We start from the raw sequence: 26,733 nt of genomic DNA on the forward strand, positions 1-26,733 counted from the left end.
ATATTGTGTTAACATTGTGTTGATATTGTATACCACTGTAAATGCCGCATCACAACATGCCGTGTTTACACTGGGAGGCCGCTTGTTACTGCCGTGCAGCCTTTACACTCTCAAGACAACGACGACGATGACAACAACAACAACAACAAACGAAGCTCCCCCGTATAGCCTACACCGACTGGTAGGGCAAGTGCTATGAGTGAGTACTGTACAAAGGCCTACATGGCACACGTGGTGGTGTGTTGCAAGCAACACGCCCGGCCGCCTTTGTCTCTCCCTTAGTGCTGATGTTTATAGACAAGGTACTCCCCGTTTTAAGGCCGAGTCGGACTAGGGTAGGCCCAGAACCGGTTCGCCAGGACTCGAAATTGCTGGGTTCTGTGGCGACGGCGCGCTAACCGCTGCGCCACCACTCCCCCCCACTCACACAAAGACCCCCGTCACGTACAGCCTGGGCGCGTGTGTGTGTGTCTGTGTGTGTGTCTGTGTGTGTGTGTGACGATGGCTGACGATGTCCCTGGTTGGCTCTCGTCTGCCTGTCCGGCTGTGTTTGTCCGCCTGTACACACACACACACTAGTGGTGTACATACTGCACCCACACGCTCTCCCAGCCTGATCGCTGCACGCGTGTGTGTCGCTGCGTATGTGTGTGTGTCTGTGTGTCACCCAGTGTGTGTGTGTGTGTCTGTGTGTGTGTGCCTGTGTCTGTGTGTGTGTGTGTCACTGTGTGTGTGTCGCTGTGTGTGTGTGTCACTGTGTGTCACTGTGTGTGTGTCTGTGTGTGTGTCTGTGTGTGTGTCGCTGTGTGTCACCCAGTGTGTGTATCGCCCAGTGTGTGTGCGTGTCTGTGTGTGTGTCTGTGTGTGTCTGTGTCGCTGCGTATGTGTGTGTGTCGCCCAGTGTGTGTGTCTGTGTGTGTCACCCAGTGTGTGTATCGCCCAGTGTGTGTGCGTGTCTGTGTGTGCGTCTGTGTGTGTCGGTGCGTATGTGTGTGTGTCGCCCAGTGTGTGTCAGTGTGTCACCCAGTGTGTGTGCTTGCTCGCCATGTGTGTGTGTGTGTGTCTGTGTCACTGTGCGTGTGTGTCTGTGGCTGTGTGTCGCTGTGTGTGTGTGTGTCGCTGTGTGTCTATGTGTGTCTATGTGTGTGTGTCTGTGTGTGTGTCGCTGTGTGTGTCATTGTGTGTCGCTGTGTGTGTGTGTCGCTGTGTGTCTGTGTGTGTCGCTGTGTGTGTCACTGTGTGTCTGTGTCTGTGTGTGTCGCTGTGTGTGTGTCTCTGTGTCTGTGTGTGTGTCTGTGTGTGTGTCTGTGTGTCGCTGTGTGTGTGTCTTTGTGTGTGTGTGTGTGTCTGTGTGTGTGTGTCTGTGTGTGTCGCTGTGTGTCGCTGTGTGTGTGTCTCTGTGTCTGTGTGTGTGTGTCTTTGTGTGTGTGTGTGTCTTTGTGTGTGTGTGTGTCTGTGTGTGTCACTGTGTCGCTGTGTGTGTGTCTCTGTGTCTGTGTGTGTGTGTTGCTGTGTGTGTCGCTGTGTGTGTCACTGTGTGTCTGTGTCGCTGTGTGTGTGTCTCTGTGTCTGTGTGTGTGTCTCTGTGTCTGTGTGTGTGTGTCTGTGTCTGTGTGTGTGTCGCTGTGTGTGTGTCGCTGTGTGTCTATGTGTGTGTGTCTTTGTGTGTGTCTGTGTGTGTGTCTGTGTGTGTGTGTGTCTGTGTGTGTCACTGTGTGTCGCTGTGCTAAGACAACAATTCGCCCTTTGTCACCGTGGTGTACAGTGCGCGTGGTAGCGAGCGAGCCCACGGACGCGCGTGCGTGGCTCGCCTTTGTTCGAAACGCGCACCGCACACACAGAGACACACACACACACAGTGACACACACACAGAGACACACACACACAGAGACACACACACACACACAGAGACACACACACACACACACACAGAGACACACAGACACACACACAGAGACACACACACATACACACACACAGACACACACACCACACATACACACACACACACACCACACAGACACACACACACACACACAGAGACACACACACAGAGAGACACACAACACACACAGTGACATACAGTGACACACACACTACACACACACACTACACACACAGTGACACACAGTGACACACACACACTACACACACACTACACACAGTGACACACAGTGACACACACACTACACACACACTACACACAGTGACACACAGTGACACACACACTACACACACACTACACACAGTGACACACACCACATACACACACTACACACACACACACACAGAGACACACACACAGAGACACACACACACATACACACACAGACACATACACAGAGACACACACATCACACATACACACACACAGAGACACACACACCACATACACACACAGAGACAGTGACACACACACACTACACACACACAGAGAGACACACACACACTACACACACACACCACACAGACACACACAGAGAGACACACACACACAGACACACACACACCACACAGTGACACACACACAGAGAAACACACACACAGTGACACACACAGAGACACACACACACACAGTGACACACACACCACATACACACACAGAGAGACACACACACACAGTGACACACACACAGACACACACACCACATAGACACACACATACACACAGTGACATGCACATACACACACCACACACACACAGAGAGACACACACACACTACACACAGTGACACACACACCACACACACACACAGACACACACACACATACACACAGTGACATGCACATACACACACAACACACAGACACACACACCACACACACCACACACACACACACGAGCATCACAAAAACAAAGATACAAAGATCCCCCGTATAGCCTTAACAGACTATAGGGGCAAGTGCTGTTAGCGAGCACCTATGAAGGCCGCAACGGCACACGAGGGGTGGGTGGCCAGTACCACGCACGACCGCCTTTGTCTCCCCAGTGGCGATGTTTACACACCGCACCAGGTACTCATTTGAGGCCGAGTCGACATAGGGGAGGCTCGGGACCGGTTCAGATAATCGTCACCGGTGTTGGCCGTGAGCGGGAATCGAACCCGGGTCGCCGGGTTCATAACGCAGCGCGCTAACCGCTGCACCACCGCTCCCCACCAATAACACCGACCGCCTTTGTCTCCCCACTAGCTCATTCACGTACCTCGCCAAGATACTCGTCGTATACTGTAACCATCATCAAGGCCGAGAGACAGAGAGAGTCAGGGTCCCCAAAGTCAGGGTCGGATCCCACCACCACCCACCAAACAAAGACAAAGACCCCCCGTGTAACCTGAACGGACTGTTGGGGCAAGTGCTGTTAGCGAGTGGCAGCGCCTATGAAGGCCGTCACGGCACACGAGGGGGTGGTGGGTGGCCAGCACCACGCACACAAAGAACCCTGCGCACACAGCACAAGCCAGCAGCAAGCACGTGTGAGTGAGTGTGTGTGGTGGACTTCTTTCGCGCCGTACGTAGCCGACCGTGCTAATCGTGAGCTCGCAGGCTTGGGTTGTTTCCACGTCGAAATAGGATCGACTTCCTAGCTCGGTCCGGACACATCAACTCCTCTCGTTTGTTGGCGCCGTACGGAACCTTCATGTTGCACTCACGCGACACACAACACCGAGCGTGCCTCCACACGATACAATAGCAACTACAACTATTTAAACTACTAAATATGTTTTTATTTTATTTTACCAGTTAAGGGCCCACTGAACTATCGTACTCCTTTTCATCGCAAATTAAAGCTCAACGAAGCGGTTTATCAGGTGGGACTTTCATAGCAGACACAAATATTGATGTTCATTCTACATGTGGAGGGGAAAACCCCGGTGGGACCCGGAGAAAATCCACCTGATCACAGGCATAGAGACACGCAAACTCCAAATAAGCAGCAGGCGTCAGGGTCGGGATCGACCCCACGAACCCCTTGCATACCAGGCGAGGGAGTTGACATCTCCTAGCCACCGTGGCGCACTCTGTGATCACCGCCTTCACTGCCTGCCACCGCGTGCTCCAAGTGACCACACGCGTCGTGTGGTCAACAAGTAGCACGTGCTCTAGAAGACGCACACGTCCATAACGCATCATCATCATCATAATACCATCATCATCACACCACGTGGTCGGTGTGTGTGTCGTCTCTTTAACGGAGGAGGAACGGCAAATACAACACGAACGCTATCGGAAAGCACTCTCATCAAGGTACACACACGGTACGCACACACACAAGATAAACACACACAAGGCACACACACAGGGTACACACACAAGGCACACACACACGGTACACACACACACAGGGTACACACACACACGGTACGCACACATAAGGAACAAACACTCTGTACACACACACACAGGGCACACACAAGGCAAACACACAAGATACACACACACAAAGGCACACACACGGTAAACACACACAGGGTACACACACGGTATGCACACAAAGCACACACACAGAAGGCACACACACAGGGTGCACACACACGGTACACCCACACACATAGTATTCTCAATGTTGTCACCACGTTCGACCGCATAGCCGCATCTGAGTGAATTCAAACCGCATAGCGCGAATTTTGGGTACAAATGTAGGCGAGATGCACGCACGAGGGAAAATCGCACAAAACGAGCCCACACAGAGCGAGGGGAACGCGCACTGTCACCATACACAAGAAGAGACTAGAATCGTGTGTTCTGTGTGCATTCTTGTCCATGGTCATGGCGTGTTGTATATACCGGGCATCACGTGCTATAAATGAATATTAGTTGCTTTTCCGCGTAGTGGTCTATAGTCAACGTGTTCAGTTTATCATCATCATCATCATCACCACCACGTGTTTCTGTGATCTTATTTATACTACGCATTGTGCCATCATCGTCGCGAGTTGTATAGCAATCGGGTGTTCGATGTGCACCACGTGTGCTGTGACTATAACACGTGATTGTCACGTGTTCTACGATTACCACGAACACTATTCATACTACTCATCATCATCACGAAGATCGCGTGTTGTTCACGCATTGAGCACTGCGCTCTACACACGCGGCACGGGTTGCACGATTGCCACGCGTTGTTCTTGCAGACATTGATTTAGGGGAAAAAACACAAGCGGGTAACCCCGTTGTTGTTGTCCGAGCGTGCCAACGTTCCGAGCAAGCAAGCAAGCAAAGGGGGCACGGGAACAGCAGCAATCACTGCAGCGCGCCACGCCGCGAGCCGGTGGTGCGTGCGGATCTTTAGCGATTCACTCACAGCTGACGATCCTGGTCTCTGTATCATTGTTGTTTAATAATATTGACGACGATCATCATCATGTTATAATTGTGCATTCTAAAAGAAAAGGAATACGGATGTAATTGTTCGTCGTTATGAGTGACGAGTCAAGAAATATATCTCAGTGCACCCAGGTACTCATTTGAGGCCGAGTCGATCTAGGGGAGGCCCAGGACCGGTTCAGATAATCGTCGCCGGTGTTGGTGGCCGTGAGCGAGAATCGAACTCGGGTCACCGGGGATTTCTAACGCGGCGCGCTAACCGCTGCGCCACCGCTCCCCACAGGGGCGTTTCACGTTCGCGCAGAGCGCACAGAGGGTCGCGTGACACGCGTGGGCAGTGACACCACCAACATGAGCAGCCATGGGCAATGCACTGCTGCATGAAGCAAGTAGGTCCCCCTAGCCCCTAGCCAGCCCTCTGGGCGGACCAACTCCGTGTCGGGGCCGTCGACGGGAAGTGAGTGAGTGCAGGCGCGGCAGCAGCGCGTGTTGCGGTACGGGCTGATTGATTGACTCATTGCACACGGGCGGTATGCACGCGCACACACACCGCACACACGAGCACACACACGGGCACACACACGCATATCCACCCGCACACACACACACACACGCACATCCACCCGCACACACACGCACATCCACCCGCACACACACACACACGCGCGCACGCACACACGCACACCCCCGCACGAACACACACGCACACACACGCGGGCACACACACGGGCACACACACGCGCAGCCCGGGACACAACCGCGGAGATAATTATCAACCTTGTCACGGTGTCGGCCTTACGAGGTGCTACTCGCTAACAGCACTTGGCCCCGACCGTCTGTCGAGGCTACACGGGGCATCTTTGTCTTTGTGGAGCGGTACGAAGCCGGTGACACAGAATTCCATCCCCGCTGACGTCAGTGACGATAATTATCTGAACCCCCATCCAGCGCCTCCCCTAGGTCGACTCAGCCTCAACCGAGTACTCGGTTGTGGTGTCTAAACATCGCCACCGGGGAGACAAAGGCGGTCGGGCGCGGTGTTTGCCTTCAAAGCTGCTAGCTAACAGCACTTGCCGCAAAAGTGTGTTAAGGCTATACGGGGGATCTTTGTCTTGTTATACAAGTGCGCTCGCCTGTGTGTACAGCACACACACACACGCGGGGGTGTTCACGCGTGTTCACTCCTCCACACGCGTGCTCACCACAATGAGTGTGTTCATCACACGCGTGCTCACCACAATGAGTGTGTTCATCACACGCGTGCTCACCACAATGAGTGTGTTCATCACACGCGTGCTCACCACAATGAGTGTGTTCAACTACACAGGTTGCACGATGCAGTTGGTTGGTGTTCCATGCACGCGTGTTCACGAGTGTATTTAATATACACACGTGTGCAATTGTTCACTAGTGTATTTACGAAAAAAGTGCGTTCACGAGTGACTTGACGAGACACATTAGCGGCGTTCACTCGTGTGTATTTAACACACGCGCGCGTGTGTGTGTTCACGTGCGTATTCATTAGACATTAGACACGTGTGTTCACGCGTGTTTTCTTAGTGGGGTGCGCTACGAACCCGGCGACCCGGTGTCGATTCCCGCTCGCGGCTACCGATGATGTGTCGGCAACATCGCGCCACTGGGGATACAAATGCGTCCCTGGCGTGGTGCTGGCCAGCCCACAAACCCGCGTGTGCCGTTCCGGCCTTCGTAGGTGCTGCTCGCCACGAACAGCTCCTGTTCCCAACAGTCTGCAGAGGCGACACGGTGAGTCTTTGTCTTTGTCTCTGGACACGCGTGTGTTTTACGAGTGTAGGTGTCACACAGTACCCGTTATCACAGCACGTGTCACACAGCACGTGTCACACAGCACGTGTCACACAGCACGTGTCACACAGCACGCGTCACACAGCACGCGTTACACAGCACGCGTCACACATCACGTGTCACACAGCACGCGTTACACATCACGTGTCACACATCACGTGTCACACAGCACGTGTCACACAGCACGCGTCACACATCACGCGTCACACATCACGTGTCACACAGCACGTGTCACACAGCACGCGTCACACAGCACGCGTCACACAGCACGTGTCACACAGCACGTGTCACACAGCACGTGTCACACAGCACGTGTCACACAGCACGCGTTACACATCACGTGTCACACATCACGTGTCACACAGCACGTGTCACACAGCACGCGTCACACAGCACGCGTCACACATCACGCGTCACACATCACGTGTCACACAGCACGTGTCACACAGCACGTGTCACACAGCACGCGTTATTCGCGTTGTTTGATTTTCGATTCTCCGGCTACAGGCGCGGGGGGGGGGCTCGTGGCGCCCACAGCCCCCCCCCCCCCCCCCCACAGGCCGCCTGTCAAGACGCACGGCGGCTCAAGAGACTCCGATGGCGAGACTCGCAGGAGCGCGGTGCCCGGTGACCGTGTCGCGGGGCATTGAACCAGGGGCCGACAGAAGATGAAGACGAAGTCGACGATCGAACGCCAAACCAACGAGATGCCGTTCATCTCCGTCAGACTCCCCCAGACTCTGCCCCGGGTGTGTGCGCTGCTGTAGGGAGCTCGTGGGGTCTCCGCGGGTCATCCTCATCCTCCTCACCACATCACCTCCTCATCCTCCGCACCTCCACCACGCACAGGACATTGATTTCCGTACCGAAGACACGCGCGCGCGCACACAGACACCTAGCACACGAGCACGCGCACAGACACCTAGCACACGAGCACGCGCACACGAGCACGCGCACAACAGCCGCCCCCCTCCGCCTACCCCCCACCACCCCACCACCCCACCACCCACCACCCCACACCGTCCACCCCCCGTCTCCAAAATCAAGCCCCGCGCCGTCTCCACCGCGAGTGGACTCTGCGAGCGATGGGCGCGCGCGCGATCAATGGGGGGCGAGACGCACGCGCGTGCAATGCAAACAGCAGCACTCAGGCGCGCCGCTGGCCGACTACTGCGTGTGCGTGTGTTCGTGTGTGTTTGTGTGTGTGTACGTGTGTGTACGTGTGTGTGTGTTCGTGTGTCTGTGTGTGTGTATGTTCGTTTGCGTGTGTGTGTGTTTGCGTGTGTGTGTGTGTGTCTGTTCGTGTGTGTATGTGTGTTCGTGTCTGTTCGTGTGTCTGTTCGTGTGTGTTCGTGTGCGTCTGTTCGTGTGTGTGTGTTCGTGTGTCTGTTCGTGTGTCTATTCATGTGTTTGCGTGTGTCTGTTCGTGTGTCTGTTCGTGTGTGTTTGTGTGTTTGTGTGTTCGTGTGTGTGTTTGCGTGTGTCTGTTTGCGTGTGTCTGTTCGTGTGTGTCTGTTCGTGTGCGTCTGTTCGTGTGTGTTTGCGTGTGTGTGCCGGCCTTCAGAGGTGCTCGCTAACAGCACTTGCCCCAACAGCCTATTAAGGCTATACGGGGGATCTTTGTGTTCGTGTATCCGCGTGCACGTATGGAGTTCGATTTCCGCTCACGGCCACGAACACCAGTGACGATTATCTAAATCGGCCCTGTGCCTCCCCTAGGTCGACTCAGCCTCAAATGAGGACCTGGTGCGATGCATAAACATCGCCACTGGGGGAGACAAAGGGGGCCACCCACCCCCTCGTGTGCCGTGCCGGCCTTCACAGGTGCTACTCGACAACAGCACTTGGCCCCTACAGTATAGGACTATAAGGGGAACCTTTGTCTTTGTATGGTGCGCATGTTATATTTGTCGCATGCTTGTGTGTGTGTGCGCGTGTTCGCGTGTATGTCATTGTTATGCATGGTTATGTCTGTGCGTTTGCGGGCCCGTCTGCGTGTGCACGTGTGTGTGTGCGCACGCGTATCTATGGGTGCCCACGCACGCGTGGATGCATTCACAGCCACGAAGGGAACAAATCAATAACGCATGAATATGATTAGGCGCACGAGTCGCACGCGCGCACACGCACGTACACGCGCACGCGCGCACGTAACCACACACGCACGTACCCAGGCGCACACACACGCACACACACACGCACCCACGCACACACACGCACCCACGCACACACACACACACACACGCACCCACGCACACACACACGCACCCACGCACGCACCCACGCACACACACAGGCACGCACGCACGCACACACACACACACACGCACCCACGCACGCACCCACGCACACACACAGGCACCCACGCACACACACACGCACCCACGCACACACGCACACACGCACACACACACGCACCCACGTACACACACGCGCGCCCACGCACGTACCCACGCACACACACACGCACCCACGCACGCACCCACGCACACACACAGGCACCCACGCACACACACACGCACCCACGCACACACACACGCACCCACGTACACACACGCGCGCCCACGCACGCACCCACGCACGCACCCACGCACACACACACGCACGCACCCACGCACGCTGGCTTGAGCGATCACCACGACGCGCGCGGGTACCTCTAGAAAAAAGTCCCCCCCCCCCCCCGTATAGCCTCAACAGACTGTTGGGGCAAGTGCTGTTAGCGAGTAGCACCTATACAGGACGGCACGGCACACGAGGGGGGAGTGGGTAACCAGAACCACACCCGACCGCCTTTGTCTCACCAGTGGCGATGCTTACACACCCGCACTCGGTAATCATTGTATGCTCAGTCGACCTAGGGGAGGCCCAGGACCGGTTAAGATATTCGTCACCGGCGTTGGCCGTAAGCTAACCGCTACACGACCAAAGATCCCCCGTATAGCCTGAACGGACTGCTGGGGCAAGTGCTGTTTAGCGAGTCGCGTCTACCACCACCGCTCCCCATAACGCGCGTGTACACACCTGCATATGGGACATACCCATTGCCATTTATATGCGTTCAATACCCCCCCCCACTTCGCTCAGGAAGGGCTCACAAGTGACGTCATCACATCTACCGCTCTATTCTAGGAACGCAACAGGAGGGTTTCTACGCGGAATCTGTCTGTCGCCTGATGAAGCTTGTGGTAATCACTCGCGAAACGTCGTTCCCAGATTGTAAATGTCGCGGCTTTGCTCTCAAATACACCGGTGTGCTGTACCAGTAACGAATTGGCCACGTTCTGTTCACGCGACAAACCTTACTAGTTGGCTGTGTCGGGTGGTGGCGGGTTTAACGACACATTTACATGTTGATATTGATCGCGAAAGACCCACTTGCGTGTTCATAAGATGAGCAAGCAGACTGCCGAGCACCCAAACGAGGTCTCTCCCCACGTAGCACGCGGCCGATACTTCTCGCGAATTCCGTGACGCCACACGGAAGCCCCACTACCGTGTCACTCGTCGCACGCGCAACTCGCGTTATCATCGTTGTTGTTGTTATAATTGTTGTTGTTATCGTCGTTGTTGTTGTTGTTATCATCGTTGTTGTTGTTGTTATCATCGTTGTTGTTGTTGTTGTTGTTGTTGTTATCATCGTTGTTGTTATAATTGTTGTTGTTCTACCAATACTGAAATTGGGGCAAGCGCCGACTCCACGGATCGATTTGTAAACTCTATAGACACGGCTGCTCAATCAATTGCACAACATAAACCCTGAAACTCATCATCACCGCCTTAGAACGGTAATGTATGTACCGTCTGCTGAACTTATTTCGCACCGTACGTAGCCATTATTATTTTACAGTAGGCTGACGTTTCGGGACATGGTCCTTCGTCAGGGACAGAAAGACAGCTTTGGGTTGGGGCAGCGAGACTTCACTGACAATTTCACAAGCGTCTTAGTTCCGATCAATAACACCTCCAGAGCAGCACGGCTCGTTGGCGACGTACGGTGCGAAAGAAGTTCAACATACCGTACGTGCAATAACGTCTTGCAACCTCGCATTGGAGGAGGAGGAGGAAGAGGAGGAAGAGGAGGGGGGGTGGCAGGGAGGGAAGCGCCGATTGCACTCTTGCACGATGAAGGGGGGAAAACATGTGAACGCAGGGCGAAGTAATTTTCGGTGCGAGCGAGTTACTAAACAAACAACGAAAAATAATAATCACAGCAATCGGTTGCCCGGTTTTTGCCTCTCCGAACCGAGTTCGCCATTCCGACAACGGTTACCGGTTTTAATCCGCACCGCCGCTTTTGAAACCGACTGAGCGGAAGCGCCGATGATTTACACGGAGATTTGTAGATTGCTGAAGTGACCCACAGGCTCATGGACTCACGGACTTGCACAGAGACCCACAGACTCATGCAGAGAACCACGGACTTGCACAGAGACCCACAGACTCATGCAGAGACCCACGGTCGTACACAGAGACCCACAGACTCACACAGAGACCCACGGTCGTACACAGAGACCCACAGACTCATGCAGAGACCCACATACTCATGCATAGAACCACGGACTTGCACAGAGAACCACAGACTTACACAGAGACCCATGGACTTACACAGAGACCCACAAACTTATGCAGAGAACCACGGCCTTGTACAGAAATCCACAGACACACAGAGACCCACAGACTCATGCAGAGACCCACGGACTTACACAGAGAACCACAGACTTACACGGAGACCCACACAGAGACCCACTTTTTTGTGTCGCAATGCGTGTATCCTGCCGAATCCGTAACTTTACGCTACACACACGCACGGATATGTCGATGTATCTGTAACGTCGCACGAAGGAATGGTGGACGATGGTTCAAGAATAGGGGCAGAACAGAACCCGAAGAGTGGAACTCGTCCGAGAAGTCGTTCCGTAACACACGGGGGTGGGGAGACGGAGCTTTGAAATCGATCTCGCGTGTAAGGGGCAACAGGCGCCTGGATCGGTATCCGTACGCATGGCAAGATTGTCAAGAGGTGACGGGGGGTGTTCTTCATCAAGCAGTGGATTGAGCATGGCTGATGATGATGCTCCTGATGGGGTACTAACAACACGTGTGCGTGCGAGTGAACGTGCTGTACGTGTGCGCCGTGCCGGCCTTCATAGGTGCTACTCGCTAATAGCACTTGCCCACCTAACAGTGTGTTCAGGCGATACGGGGCATCTTTGTCTTGGTGTGTGTAGCGGAGCAGTTTGTGCGCCGCAGATACGAATCCAGCGACCCCAGTCCGACACCCGCTCACGACCAATAACAGTGGCGAATATCCGGACCGGTCATAGCCCTGCCCTAGGTCGACTCAGCCTCAAAACGAGCACCTGGCGCGGCCTATAAACATCGCTACTGGGGAGACAAAGGCGGTCGGGCGTGGTGCTGGCCACCGTGCGTGCCGGCCTTCATAGGTGCTACTCGCTAACAGCACTTGCCCCCAACAGTCTGTTAAGGCTGCGTGTCGCTGCATGCGCGTCTGCAACGCGGTGCAGTTCCGTGTCAGCTCGTGCCGTGCGTTTGTCATTATTAATCACGCGTGCGCGGTCCGGTAAGGCATGCCATGCAGTGCACAGATTAATGTATAATTATATTATGACGACAACAACAACAATCATTGACGAACACACATTTGCCAAACAACTGTTGAACGAACAACTCCTCCCGCACGCCGTGTCGCGGTGACGATTTGACCATACTTCACCACGCATGTGTATCAATGTGGGTGTCGTTGCATAGCTCAACCAGAGAGAGACGTAACCAGGTATTGAACTCAGCGCTCGCCGGGTCGGTTGCATCGATATATTACGCGCCGTGGGCGAACCACATCTCTCTATGTTCGTAACCAGAGAAACAAAATACAAAGATCCCCCGTGTAGCCTTAACAGACTGTTGGGGCAAGTGTTGTTAGTGAGCAGCACCTATGAAGGCCGGCACGGCGCACGAGCGGGTGGGTGGGTGGCCAGCAACCACGCCGGGCCGCCTTTTTCTCCCCAGTAGCGATGACTTTTACACACCGCACCAGGTACTCATTCGAGACCGATTCGACCTCGTGAAAGCCCAGGACCGGTTCAGAAAAATCGAACTCGGGTCGCCGGGCTCGCAATGCAGCACGCTAACCAAGACACGACTACCACCGCTACCCACGCACCAGGTAAGTAATAGACGGTAAACACACGGACACACAAAAACAACGATCTCCCGCATAGCCTGTAACCCGCTAACAACACTTGCCCCAACAAAGACACACACACACACTCACTGGCACGTGTAGGAACAACCGCGGAACCATCAAATCATCGCAACAGCGACGAGTCGTATTCCCGAAAATACCGCGCTCCTCAAATCGGATGTCCGACCCGGCCCTTTCACGAACACAAACGAGCAGTATAAGTTCGTCTCAAAAGACAAATAATACAAAGATCCCCCGTGCAGCCTAAACGGACTGCTGGGGCAAGTGCTGTTAGCGAGTCGCACCTATGAAGGCAGGAACGGCACACGAGGTGGTGGGTGGCCGGCAACCAGCGGCGATGATTTTTACTACACACACCGCACCGGGTACTCATTTGAGGCCAAGTCGACCTAGGGGGGAGGCCCAGCACGGGTTTAGATCATCGTCACCGGTGTTGGCCGTGAGCGGGAATCGGATTCGTATCGCGCGACGCGTCTCATGCACACAACAACACGCGCGCGTGGTCATCAAACGTGGTTGTTGTTGTTGTTGATGCTGCTGCTGTTCCTGCTGCTAAAACCGGAACGAAAATCAGAAGCAAACCCCGAAAATAAATCGCGCGATGAGAAGATATATATTTGCGACGCCCCACGACGTGACAAAGACCCTCGCTGTTGTTTAGAAGACTCGAGTCAACACGAAGTCTGCCTCCGACTTGGTGCGTGATCAGCAAACAGCATCTCGAAGTGCCGTGCGTTAATTTTAGTTTCACGGTTAAGGGCAAGACGGCGATTGGATATAGACATTGCCTGAATTCAAACTCACACCACCACCACGCCTAACCGATGAGTTCAACTTGGCCTGTTTGTAAGAATCGAGTCATCACGAAGTTTTCCTCCGACTCCGTGATGAGCAAACATCATCTCAAAGTGCCGTGCGTTTATTGTTGTTGCACGGTCATCATCAAGACGTTTGTTCGCGAGACATTTGCACGAAAGAAAACTCACACAGCCACCAACACCACACCGACGAGTTCGACTTTTAAACACCACGGGATCTGTGCGTCTAAAGTCCGCTGTTCATCGTACACGCAACGCAACCATCGCTGCTGCTGCCGCTGATGATGCTGATGTCACTTGCCGACTGCGGCGGGCGAACATGTTGATAAAGTTCGGAGAATCCCTTTGGTATAACAACACTCACCACACAACTACGCACGCGGTGTGTGGTGTGGTGTAGTGTGGTGTGTGTGGCGTGGTGAGTAAATGTACAAGTGGAGCGGTATTCTCGCGTGCCACGTCCGCTGGCGCGTGGGGGTGAGAAGAGGGAAAAGCGGCGAGAATGTCGCGCCGTGCGGGCTCGCAGTGGCCTCTCTGTCTCTCTCGCGGGAGAAGTTCTCTTTGGTGGTGGTGGTGTGGTTGTTGTTGTGGTTGTTGTTGTGGTTGTTGTGGTTGTTGTTGTGGTTGTTGTGCGTAGCGGCAGCATCGCGCGCGAGTCTCCCCCGAGAGGCGTGAAACGAGAACCCCGACGACTCCGCCATTTTCTCGACGCGAAAACTCCCGAAAGGGGAAAAGCAGCGAACTGGCCGGCGGGCGCGCAGAGAGAGAGAGACACAAGTTTGGTGACACACACACAGACACACACATACACACACACAGAGACAGACACACACAGACAGACAGAGAGACACAGACCGAGAGACAGACACACAGACAGTCAGAGAGACAGACACACAAACACAGACAGAGAGACAGACACAGACAGAGAGACACACACACAGACAGACACACACAGACAGACACACACAGACAGAGAGACACACACAGACATACACAGAAACAGACACACACAGACAGAGACAGACACACAGACAGACACAGAGACACAACTTTGGTAACACACAGAGACACACAGAGACAGACACACACAGAGACATACACAGACATTCACACAGGAGCACGCACAGATACACAGGAAGACGACACACGAATACAGAGGCACACAGACACACTCAGGCGCATACAGTGGCAAATACACACAGAGAGACACGCACAGAGACAGAGAAACAAACACACAGACAGGGAGACACACACACAGACACACAGAGGCACGCAAAGATACATACGAAGACGACACACAGATACAGACACACACTGACACAGATACATACACACAGGCGCATACACAGACACACACACAGAGACACAGACAGACACACATACATACATAGATACATATGAAGACGACACAAATACAGACGCACACTCACATACATGCATACATGCACAGACGCACAAACACACGGACACACAGGCAGACACACAGTCACACGCGGACGCAGACACATGCGTACACACAGGAGCACACACACAAACATTCAAAGACACGCAAACACAGACACACTTGCACACAGATACATGCACACACAGGCGCATACACACACAAACGCACATACATCGACACACCGATACACACAAACACACACAGCCACAAAGACTGACACACAGACACACAAAGATACACAAAGTCCCCCCCCCCCCGTATAGCCTTAACAGACTGTAAGGGCAAGTGCTGTGAGCGAGCAGCACCTATGAAGGCCGGCACGGCACACGAGGGGGTGGGTTGCCAGAACCACGCCCGACCGCCTTTGTCTCCCCAGTAGCGATGTTTACTACACACCGCACCAGATACTCATTTGAGGCCGAGTCGACCTAGGGGGATGAGGCCCAGGACCGGTTCAGATAATCGTCGGCGCTTTTGGCGGCCGCGAGCGGGAATTCGAACTCGGGTCGCCGGGTTCGTAGCGCAGCGCGCTAACCGCTGCACCACCGCTCCCGCGCGCACGACACTACCACGCAGACGCACACACAAAGGCAAAGATCCCCCGCCTAGCCTTGGCAGACTGTTGGGGCAAGTGCTGTTACAGCTCACACTGACACACACACGTGTGTGTGTGTGTACACCATCCCGCCCGTGTGTGTTTACTCTGCGCTCGGCTGTGTCCGCGTTAACCCACGAGCTCCGTCGATATTTTATTTTAATTTATTTCATGCCGGGGAAATCGGAGGTTCTAACCACCGCCCCCCCTCTCTCTCTCCAACTCTCACCCCCCCGCCTGCTCTATGCCGACCTTTGCGACGGACACTGGCGCGTGTGAATGTCAATGCACTGCCACCACTACCACTACCACCACCACCACCACGATTGTCACCCACACAGAGACGCACAAGCGATGACGGCGAGCGCGGGCGGCACTCAACCAATAACAACAACAACAACGACGATGACGAATCCCGTGGGCTCGGGTAGCCCGTGCACAGCAGCAGGCAACGACGACGCACATCGACATCCACCACCACCACCACCACAAGGGACGCCGCAAATTTGCTGCGAACGCGTGAGAATTGTGGAAGCTGCAATGCGCGAACGCACGCGATCGTGCACACACACACAGTCACACTCACACACACTCACACGCACTCACACACTCACACGCTCACTCACGCACACACACACAGTCACACTCACACACTCACACGCACTCACACGCTCACTCACGCACTCACACACAGTCACACTCACACACACTCGCATACACACTCACGCACACTCACACACTCACTCACTCGCATACACACTCACACACTCGCATACACACTCACACACTCGCATACACACACTCACTCACACACTCGTACGCACACACACAAACCAGTCACACACACGGTACCGCGCGCGCACAACACAACCACCATCGTCAACACAACAACACACACCACACCACACAACACGTGCACAACGCACCACGCACCACACACAACACACGCCAGCATTGTCCATCCGCGACCACAGTGGTTGGTGGTGTTGGTGGTGGTGATGATGGAGAGGGGCGGAGAGAGACGCAAGCGACGCGGACAGAGAAGAGGGAGACGATCAGCGGGCTCCCTGGCTCGGGTCTCTACCCACTCGGGGTGGGGGGGGCGGGTGGTGGTGGCGGTGTTGGCAATCACCGCTCGCACCACTCCGCCCAGCGCCACCACCACCACCACAACAACAACAACATCATCATCATCATCACAGCAGCGAGACCGCCTCCCTCCCTGCTGCCTGCCTGCTCCCTCTCGCTCTCCCTCTCTCTACGTCGCGTGCATTCACGCCACGCAGCCATCTTGGAACAGCCCCGCGCGAGCGCAGAGACCGCGGCGGAGTCGCCGCGACTCCACGGACCCCCCCCTCTACCCCCCCCTCTCCTCCTCCACCTCCTCCTCGCTGCCGCCCGTCACCGCGACGCCTTCCACGGCGGCCCCCCCTTCCTCGGGTGGGGGGCACCCCCCCCACACACACAGACCCCCCCCCCACACAGACCCCCCTACCCCCCCCCCCTCCTGCGTGCCCCCGCCGCAGCTCACCTCGCGCGTTTTTGTCCTCCTCTGGCGAAGAAGGGCTCCTCCTGCTGCTGCTCCTGCTGCTGCTCTTCCTATTCCTCCTCCTGCTGCTGCTACTGTATCTGATGCTACTGCTGCTGCTCCTGCTGCTGCTCGTATCCCTCCTGCTGCTGCTGCTGCTGTATCTGCTGCTGTGTGCGCACGGGCGGCAGCGGCGGCGGCAACGACGACGACGGTGATGATGCTGTCTCTCTCTCTCGTGTGTGTGGTGGTGGTGCGAGAGGGGGGAGAGAGGGAGGAGGAGGGGAGAGAGAAAGGGGGAGGAGAGAGACGGAGCGAGGAGGAGGAGGCGGCGGCGGCCGTGCGCGGTGCACGGGGAGGAGGAGGTGCGTGCCGCGGCTGCTGCTGCGGCTGCGTTCGGCTGGTGGGCGGGTTGGGGAGGCGTGGGGGGTTGGTGGCGATGCTGGGGAGGGGAGGGGGGGTGGATGTCCGGGGGGGGGGGTGTGTGGGGCACCACGCGGTGGGGTTCATCCCCCACCCCCCCCCCGGCCAGCCCCGCCCCGCCCCGCGAAGCCCTGCCCGCTGCTGCTGCTGATGATGAGGCCGCGCCGGTCACGTGGTCACACGACTCCCCCTCCTCCTCCCACCCCCTCCATCCACCAACCCCAACCCCCTCCACCCCAGAGAACTCCCCTCGAACACCGCCCAACCCCTTCTCGCACCCCCCCCTCCATCCCTCCCACTCGCCCCCACCAACCCAACACCGCCCCCCCCCACGCGCGCCTCTCGGCTCCGCGTCCGATGCCTTCTTCTCGCTCCACAATCCATTCCCAGTTGCGGGGAGTGAAGCGTGGTGCCACGATCTGCTGCTCCTAGCCCCGTTCACGAGCTCCTAGCCCCGTCCACGAGCTCCTAGCCCCGTCCACGAGCTCCTAGCCCCGTTCACGAGCTCCTAGCCCCGTTCACGAGCTCCTAGCCCCGTTCACGAGCTCCTAGCCCCGTTCACGAGCTCCTAACGCGAACGGCCGCAGAGAAGAGCCACTCCGCGGTTGTCCATGCGACTGCTGCTGCTGCTGTTGTTGTTGAGCAGCATTGTTGTTGTTATTGAACAGCGTTGTTGTTGAACAGCGTCGTTGTTGTTGTTGTTGCCTGCTGTGGTGGTAGCTCTGAACCTGTGATGGGTCTCCCCACTCAGCACACGCACGGACAACGCGTGCGTGTGATCGGCACGACCTTCATAGGTACCCGTTAACAGCACTTGCCCCAACAGTCTGTTTGAGGCTATCCGGGATGCCTTTGCCTTTGATAAGTAACTACTCACTCACAGCACTTGCCCCAACAGTCTGTTTGAGGCTATCCGGGATGCCTTTGCCTTTGATAAGTAACTACTCACTCACAGCACTTGCCCCAACAGTCTGTTTGAGGCTATCCGGGATGCATTTGTCTTTGATAAGTAACTACTCACTCACAGCACTTGCCCCAACAGTCTGTTTGAGGCTATCCGGGATGCCTTTGTCTTTGATAAGTAACTACTCACTCACAGCACTTGCCCCAACAGTCTGTTTGAGGCTATCCGGGATGCCTTTGCCTTTGATAAGTAACTACTCACTCACAGCACTTGCCCCAACAGTCTGTTAAGGCTATCCGGGATGCCTTTGCCTTTGATAAGTAACTACTCACTCACAGCACTTGCCCCAGCAGTCTGTTTGAGGCTATCCGGGGGATATTCCCCCCATGTCTTGCTGTGTATTTTATCCTCATCGTTATTGTTGTGATTCATATTATTATTGATTATCCCGGGTGCGGATGATAACGAACATATGTTGCCGCTATGAGAACACGGGGGGGGGTGGTGTTGGTGCGGGCGGGGGTTGTTGTTATTGTTGTTGTTGGTGCGCGCACATTTGCGGCGCGCGGAGGCGAGAGAGAGAGAGATTGCAGGAGGAGCGAGCGAGAGAGAGAGATGGCGAGAGCGAGATGGAGAGCGAGCGAGTAAGAGCGAGAGAGAGATGGCGAGCGAGCGAGGCCCTGCGCTGCATGCAAATGCGGCGGGGGGGGGGGCAGACACCAGCGTCGCGTTCCGAGCACCGAGGAATCGCGCGCGCACCGCCCCTCGGCCAAAGCTGCTGCTGCTGCCGCCGCTGCTGCTGCTGCTACTGCTGCTGCCCCCGCTGGTGTTGCTGCTGCCGCTGCTGCTGCCGCTGCTGCCGCTGCTGCTGTACACGCGGCGTGGTTGTTGCACAACGCGAGACGCGAACGGGCGAGCGAGCGAGCGAGGCTTTGAGCCACACAAAGGAGGGCGATGAAGGAGCTTCCTCGCCGCTCTTTGCCGCCGCACACGCGGCAGCATCTCACACGCGGCAGCATCTCACAGCGGCAGCAGCAGCAGCAGACAAAGATGATGCCACGCGTAGCCTTCGACGGAGCGGTCACGGCAAGTGCTGCTGGCGGAGTGGTGGTCGGCACCAAGCCCGGTCGCCTTTGTCTCCCCAGTGCCGATGATCACGACGCACCGCGCGCCACGTGCTCGTTTAAAGGCACGCGAGTCGAACTGGTTGGCCGCGCCGGTGCGCTAACCGCTGCGCCACTGCTCCGCACTCACGGCACCGGCGTGTGTGTAGGTGTACACACACGTGTGTATGTGTGTAGGTGTACACGTATAGCGTTTGCACCTGCAGCCGTCACGACGAGTTTGTGTGTAGGTGACGTCGGGATCGGTGTCGTTATTCGGGCGTGTCCCGCCTGGTCACGCGGGAATCAGAATATGTATCCACACAGGAGGAGGAGGAGAAATCCGATGAGCTATAAAGCGACATGTCGATGTCGCAGCAACGACAACTCGCGAACGGAGATCTCGCAGACTCGGGAGCCGACTCGGAGCCACGCCGAGTCGCCTTGAAGACCCCCCCACGCGCCCCCGACTGGACATCTGGCGGATAAAAACAAAGAGCTTCATGGCTCATCGGATTCCTCCAGCATTAATAACGAACCCGAATCTGTTATTCGGCGCGCCTTCGCTGCCTCGCGTCCGTCTGTTGCAACTGCCTCCCCTAGGTTAACTCTGTGTGTGTCACTGTGTACGTGTGTGTGTGTCACTGTCTACGTGTGTGTGTGTCACTGTGTACGTGTGTGTGTCACTGTGTGTGTGTGTCACTGTGTGTGTGTCACTGTGTGTGTGTGTCACTGTGTGTGTGTGTCACTGTGTGTGTGTCACTGTGTACGTGTGTGTGTGTCACTGTGTGTCACTGTGTCACTGTGTGTCACTGTGTGTGTGTCACTGTGTGTGTGTGTCACGATGTGTGTGTGTGTGGTTACCACTCGCCACTGGGGCTGTTAAGCCGCATTGTCCATGCGGTCGCTGTCCGGCCTTCATAGGCGCTTCCAAACAACGCTGGGACGCAGCACACCCTGTGTGGGGCTGAGCTACACAGAGCACGACGCCGGCCTTTGTTTTGTGTTTCTGTGCACGCGTGTCTGTGTGTCACTGTGTTACTGCGTATGTCTGTGTGTGTCACTGTGTTACTGCGTGCGTGTGTGTTACTGTGCGTGTGTCTGTGTGTGTCACTGCTGACGTGTGTGGGCCACTGTGTGACTGTGTTACTGTGTTGACCGTGTGTTAGTGTGTGTGATAGTGTGTGTGTTAGTGTGTGTGTGTCTGTGTGTGTTACTGCGTTCACCGTGTGTTAGTGTGTGACTGTGTGTTACTGTGTGTGCGTGTCTGTGTTACTGCGTTGACCTGTGTTCCTAATGTTGTCTTTGTGTGTCACTGCACGTGTGTCTGTGTGTGTTCCTGATGTTGTGTCTGTGTGTGTTCCTGATGTTGTATGTGTGTGTCACTACGCGTGTGTCTGTGTGTGTCACTGCACGTGTGTGTGTGTTCCTGATGTATGTGTGTGTTACTGTGCGTGTGTCTGTGTGTGTCACTGCGCGTGTGAATGTGTCTGACTGTGTGACTGAGTTACTGTGTAACTGCGCGTATGATCGTGTGTGTTACTATGCGCGCGCGCGTGTGGTATGTGCGTTGAACTTATTTCGTGCCGTACGTAGCCAACCGTGTGTGACTGTGTGCTACTGCGCGTGTGTCACCGTGTGCGTAACTCTGTGTGTATGTCCTTGTGCATGGGGAGGTCGACTCAGCCTCAAATGAGTCCCTGATGCGGTGTGTAAAACATCGCCACTAGGGAGACAAAGGCGGCCGGGCGTGATGCTGCCCACCCACCCCCTCGTGAGCTGTACCGTCCTTCATAGTTGCTCGCCAACAGCACTTGCGCCAACAGTCTGTTCAGGCTATACGGGGGATCTTTGTATCATTTCGTCAGCTGACCACCCCTGCCCTTGTGGTGTGCCGTGTCTGCCTTCATAGGGTGCTACTCGCCAACAGCGCTTGCCCCAACAGTCTGCTTCAGGCTACACTGGGCATCTTTATCTTTTTAATTGCACGTTTACTCCACGTGTACTCCACGTGCGGTTTTTCTGTATGCCGTTTGCACCGTTGCGTGTGTGTGTGTACGTCTGTGTGTGTGTACGTGTGTGTGTATGTGTGTGTGTGTACATGTGTGTACGTGTGTGTGTGTACGTGTGTGTAATTGTGTGTGGTGAGTGTACGTGTGTGTGTGTACGTCTGTGTGTGTACGTGTGTGTATGTGTACGTGTGTGTATGTGTGTGTGTGTACGTGTGTGTGTGCACGTGTGTGTGTGTGCACGTGTGTGTGTGTACGCCCGTGCGTTCGCAATGTCCACGGGTCTTTGTCTTTGCTGCCGTGCAGGGCCGTGCACGTGTGTGGTGTGTGTACGTGTGAGTGTACGTGTGTGTGTACGCGTGTGTGTACGTGTGCGTGTGTGTGGTGAGTGTACGTGTGTGTGTGTACGTGTGTGCGTGGTGAGTGTACGTGTGTGTACGTGTGAGTGTACGTGTGTGTGTGTACGTGTGTGTGTACGCGTGTGTGTACGTGCGTGTGTGTGGTGAGTGTACGTGTGTGTGTACGTGTGTGTGTGTGTGGTGAGTGTACCTTGCCACGGCCGTGCACTGAGAGAGTGAATTGCGGAAGGGCGAGCGAGCGAGCGAGAGGGGGATCTCGAGGCGGCGTGGAGCGAGACTCTCGCTCGCTCCGCGCGGGGAGGAGACGCGGGGTGGGTGGGTGGGTGGTAGGCGGACTCTGTACAAACGATTCTCTCTCTCGCCACGCTACGAAACAGCTTTTGAACACACGCGCAAAGACACACCGACTGTAGCCATGTGTGTGTGCACCACACGTGTGTGTGTGTATATGCACCGCGTGTGTGTGAATGTGTATGCACCACGTGTGTGTGTATATGCACCACGTGTGTGCACCACGCGTGTGTGTGTATGCACCACGCGTGTGTATGCACCACGCGTGTGTGTGTATGCACCACGCGTGTGTGTGCTCCACGCGTGTGTGTGCACCACGCGCGTGTGTGTATGCACCACGCGTGTGTATGTATATGCACCACGCGTGTGTGTGTGTATGCACCACGCGTGTGTGTGTGTATGCACCACGCGTGTGTGTGTATATGCACTACGCGTGTGTGTGTGTATATGCACCACGCGTGTGCGCGCACAACAAAAGACAAAGACTCCCCTTGCCCCGTGTAGCCTCAACAGACTGTTGGGGCAAGTGCTGTTAGCGAGTAGCACCTATGAAGGCCGACACGGCACACGAGGGGGTGGGTGGCCAGCACCACGGCCGACCGCCTTTGTCTCCCCAGTGGCGATGTTTACTGCACACCGCAGCAGGTACTCAGTTGAGGCTGAGTCGACCTAGGGGAGGAGGCCCAGGACCGGTTCAGATCATCTTCACTGGTGTTGGCCGTGAGCGGGAATCGAACTCTGGCCGCCGGGTTCGTAACGCAGCGTTGCGCTAACCACGACACCCACCGCTCCCCCATGTCCACACACAGTGACACACACACACACACTGCGTGCAGCACGCACTTTGTGTGTGAGGGCTGCTATACGTCTCCCTGCCTGTGTGTGTGTGTGCGTGTCACTCAATGCCAATCAATAACAACCACACGACATAACACCACATTGTGCCCTTAATAGGAGCTCACTGACAGCGCTTGTCCCAAAAGTCTGAGACCACGTGGGTATGCTTGTGTGTATATATTGCACCGGAGATGGGGAGTGGTGGTGTAGTGGTTAGCGCGCTGCGCAACGAATACGGCGACCCGAGTTCGATTCTCGCTCACGACCACCACCAGTGACGATTATCTGAACCGGTCCTGGGCCTCCCCTAGGTCGACTCAGCCTCAAATGGATACCTGGTGCGGTGTGTAAAACATCGCCACTAGAGAGACAAAGGCGCCGGGCGTGGTGCTGGCCACCCACCCCCTCGTGTGCCGTGCCGTCCTTCATAGGTGCCCGCTAACAGCCCCTTGCCCCAACAGTCTGTTAAGGCTACACTGGGGATCTTTGTCTTTGTACTGCACGTATACTTCACGTGTGCATGCAGTCCTCCTGGATGCCATTCGCATCGTTGTGTATGTGTCTGCCCGTGTGTTCGCATCGTCTGGTTTTATTTCCTGCAAATGTTTAGCATCGTCGCGTATACACCATCGCTTCTGTGCACTTGTGTGTGTGTATATATATACTGCGTGTATACTGTGTGTGTATATATACTGCGTGTATACTGTGTGTGTGTATATATACTGCGTGTATACTGTGTGTGTGTATATATACTGCGTGTATACTGTGTGTATATACTGCGTGTATACTGTGTGTATATATACTGCGTGTATACTGTGTGTATACTGCGTGTATACTGTGTGTGTGTATATACTGCGTGTATACTGTGTGTATATACTGCGTGTATACTGTGTGTGTATATATACTGCGTATATACTGTGTGTGTGTATATACTGCGTGTATACTGTGTGTATATATTGTGTGTATATTTTGTGTTTGTGTCTAAGCGCTGGGCGCGTGTGTGTGTGTGTCGATTGGCACGCGTGTGTGTGTGTGTCTCTGTGTATACTGTGTGTGTGTCTGTGTATGCTGTGTGTGTGTGTCTCTGTGTATGCTGTGTGTGTGTCTCTGTGTAAACTGTGTGTGTGTATATATACTGCGTGTATACTGTGTGTGTCTCTGTGTATGCTGTGTGTGTGTGTCTCTGTGTATGCTGTGTGTGTGTCTCTGTGTATGCTGTGTGTGTGTCTCTGTGTATACTGTGTGTGTATATATACTGCGTGTATACTGTGTGTGTCTCTGTGTATGCTGTGTGTGTCTCTGTGTATGCTGTGTGTGTGTCTCTGTGTATGCTGTGTGTGTGTCTCTGTGTATGCTGTGTGTGTGTGTCTCTGTGTATGCTGTGTGTGTCTCTGTGTATGCTATGTGTGTGTGTGTGTTTCTGTGTATGCTGTGTGTGTGTCTCTGTGTATACTGTGTGTGTGTATATATACTGCGTGTATACTGTGTGTGTCTCTGTGTATGCTGTGTGTGTGTCTCTGTGTATGCTGTGTGTGTGTCTCTGTGTATGCTGTGTGTGTGTGTCTCTGTGTATGCTGTGTGTGTGTGTCTCTGTGTATACTGTGTGTGTGTCTCTGTATGCTGTGTGTGTGTCTCTGTGTATGCTGTGTGTGTGTGTCTCTGTGTATGCTGTGTGTGTGTGTCTCTGTGTATGCTGTGTGTGTCTCTGTGTATGCTGTGTGTGTGTCTCTGTGTATGCTGTGTGTGTCTCTGTGTATGATGTGTGTGTGTGTCTCTGTGTATGCTGTGTGTGTGTCTCTGTGTATGCTGTGTGTGTGTCTCTGTGTATGCTGTGTGTGTGTGTCTCTGTGTATGCTGTGTGTGTGTCTCTGTGTATGCTGTGTGTGTGTGTGTCTCTGTGTATGCTGTGTGTGTGTGTCTCTGTGTATGCTGTGTGTGTGTCTCTGTGTATGCTGTGTGTGTGTGTGTGTCTCTGTGTATGCTGTGTGTGTGTCTCTGTGTATGCTGTGTGTGTGTGTCTCTGTGTATGCTGTGTGTGTGTGTCTCTGTGTATGCTGTGTGTGTGTCTCTGTGTATGCTGTGTGTGTGTGTCTCTGTGTATGCTGTGTGTGTGTGTGTCTCTGTGTATGCTGTGTGTGTCTCTGTGTATGCTGTGTGTGTGTGTGTCTCTGTGTATGCTGTGTGTGTGTGTGTGTCTCTGTGTATGCTGTGTGTGTGTCTCTGTGTATGCTGTGTAGGTCCACGTCTCGCGTGGAGGAGGACGCGCCATCTGTGTATACGAGATTCAGACATGCGGGTTGATCTGTATCTGTGTGTCCGCGTGGAGCGGTGGTGCAGCGGTTAGCGCGTTGCGCTACGAACCCGGCGACTCGAGTTCGAATTCCCGCTCACGGCCAACACCGGCGACGATTATCTGAACCGGTCCTGGGCCTCCTCCCCCCTAGGTCGACTCAGCCTCAAATGAGTACCTGGTGCGGTGTGTAGTAAACACCGCCACTGGGGAGACAAAGGCGGTCGGGCGTGGTTCTGGCCACCCACCCCCCCTCGTGTGCTGTGCCGTCCTTCATAGGTGCTCGCTAACAGCACTTGCCCCAACAGTCTGTTAAGGCTACAAGGGGGATCGTTGTCTTTGTGTGTATGTACGTGGCCGCGCTTTGAACTGGGCGATCCGGGTTCGATTGACGCTCATTTGAAACCGCTCCTGGGCCTCCCCTAGGTCAACTCAGCATCAAATTAGTACCTGGTGAGGTGTGTCGTAAACATCGGCACTGTTTTGGGGAGACAAAGGCGGCCGGGCGTGGTTCTGGCCACCCACCCCCCCTCGTGTGCCGTGCCGTCCTTCATAGTTGCTCGCTAACAGCACTTGCCCCAACAGTCTGTTAAAGGCTATAGGGGGATAATTGTGTGTATTTCGGCTTAAAGTTAAGTTAATCAGCTTCATTTGCACAGACCATACCGTACATGTACACGTGGACTGTGTGTGTATAGACTGCGCCGTATTTGTGTGCGTCTGGGCCATATGTTCTGGTTTATTAGCAATCAC

General features: G+C 54.9%; 1 protein-coding gene across 2 annotated transcripts in view; it reads right to left on the reverse strand.

Moving 5' to 3' along the window:
• Positions 1 to 18,176, reverse strand: part of LOC144724520 (uncharacterized) — a 47,165-nt gene extending 28,989 nt beyond the window's left edge. The window contains exon 1 of one of the 2 annotated variants that reach the window (XM_078603733.1): positions 17,768 to 18,176. The gene's annotated coding sequence lies outside the window, so the exon portion shown is untranslated. The remainder of the gene's footprint in view (positions 1 to 17,767) is intronic. The other variant, XM_078603734.1, reaches the window with a different exon arrangement.
• Between the last annotated feature and the right edge of the window lie 8,557 nt (positions 18,177 to 26,733).

This window comes from Lampetra planeri, chromosome 21 (assembly GCF_965212315.1).
Source record: "Lampetra planeri chromosome 21, kcLamPlan1.2.h2, whole genome shotgun sequence".
Lineage (NCBI taxonomy): Eukaryota > Metazoa > Chordata > Hyperoartia > Petromyzontiformes > Petromyzontidae > Lampetra > Lampetra planeri.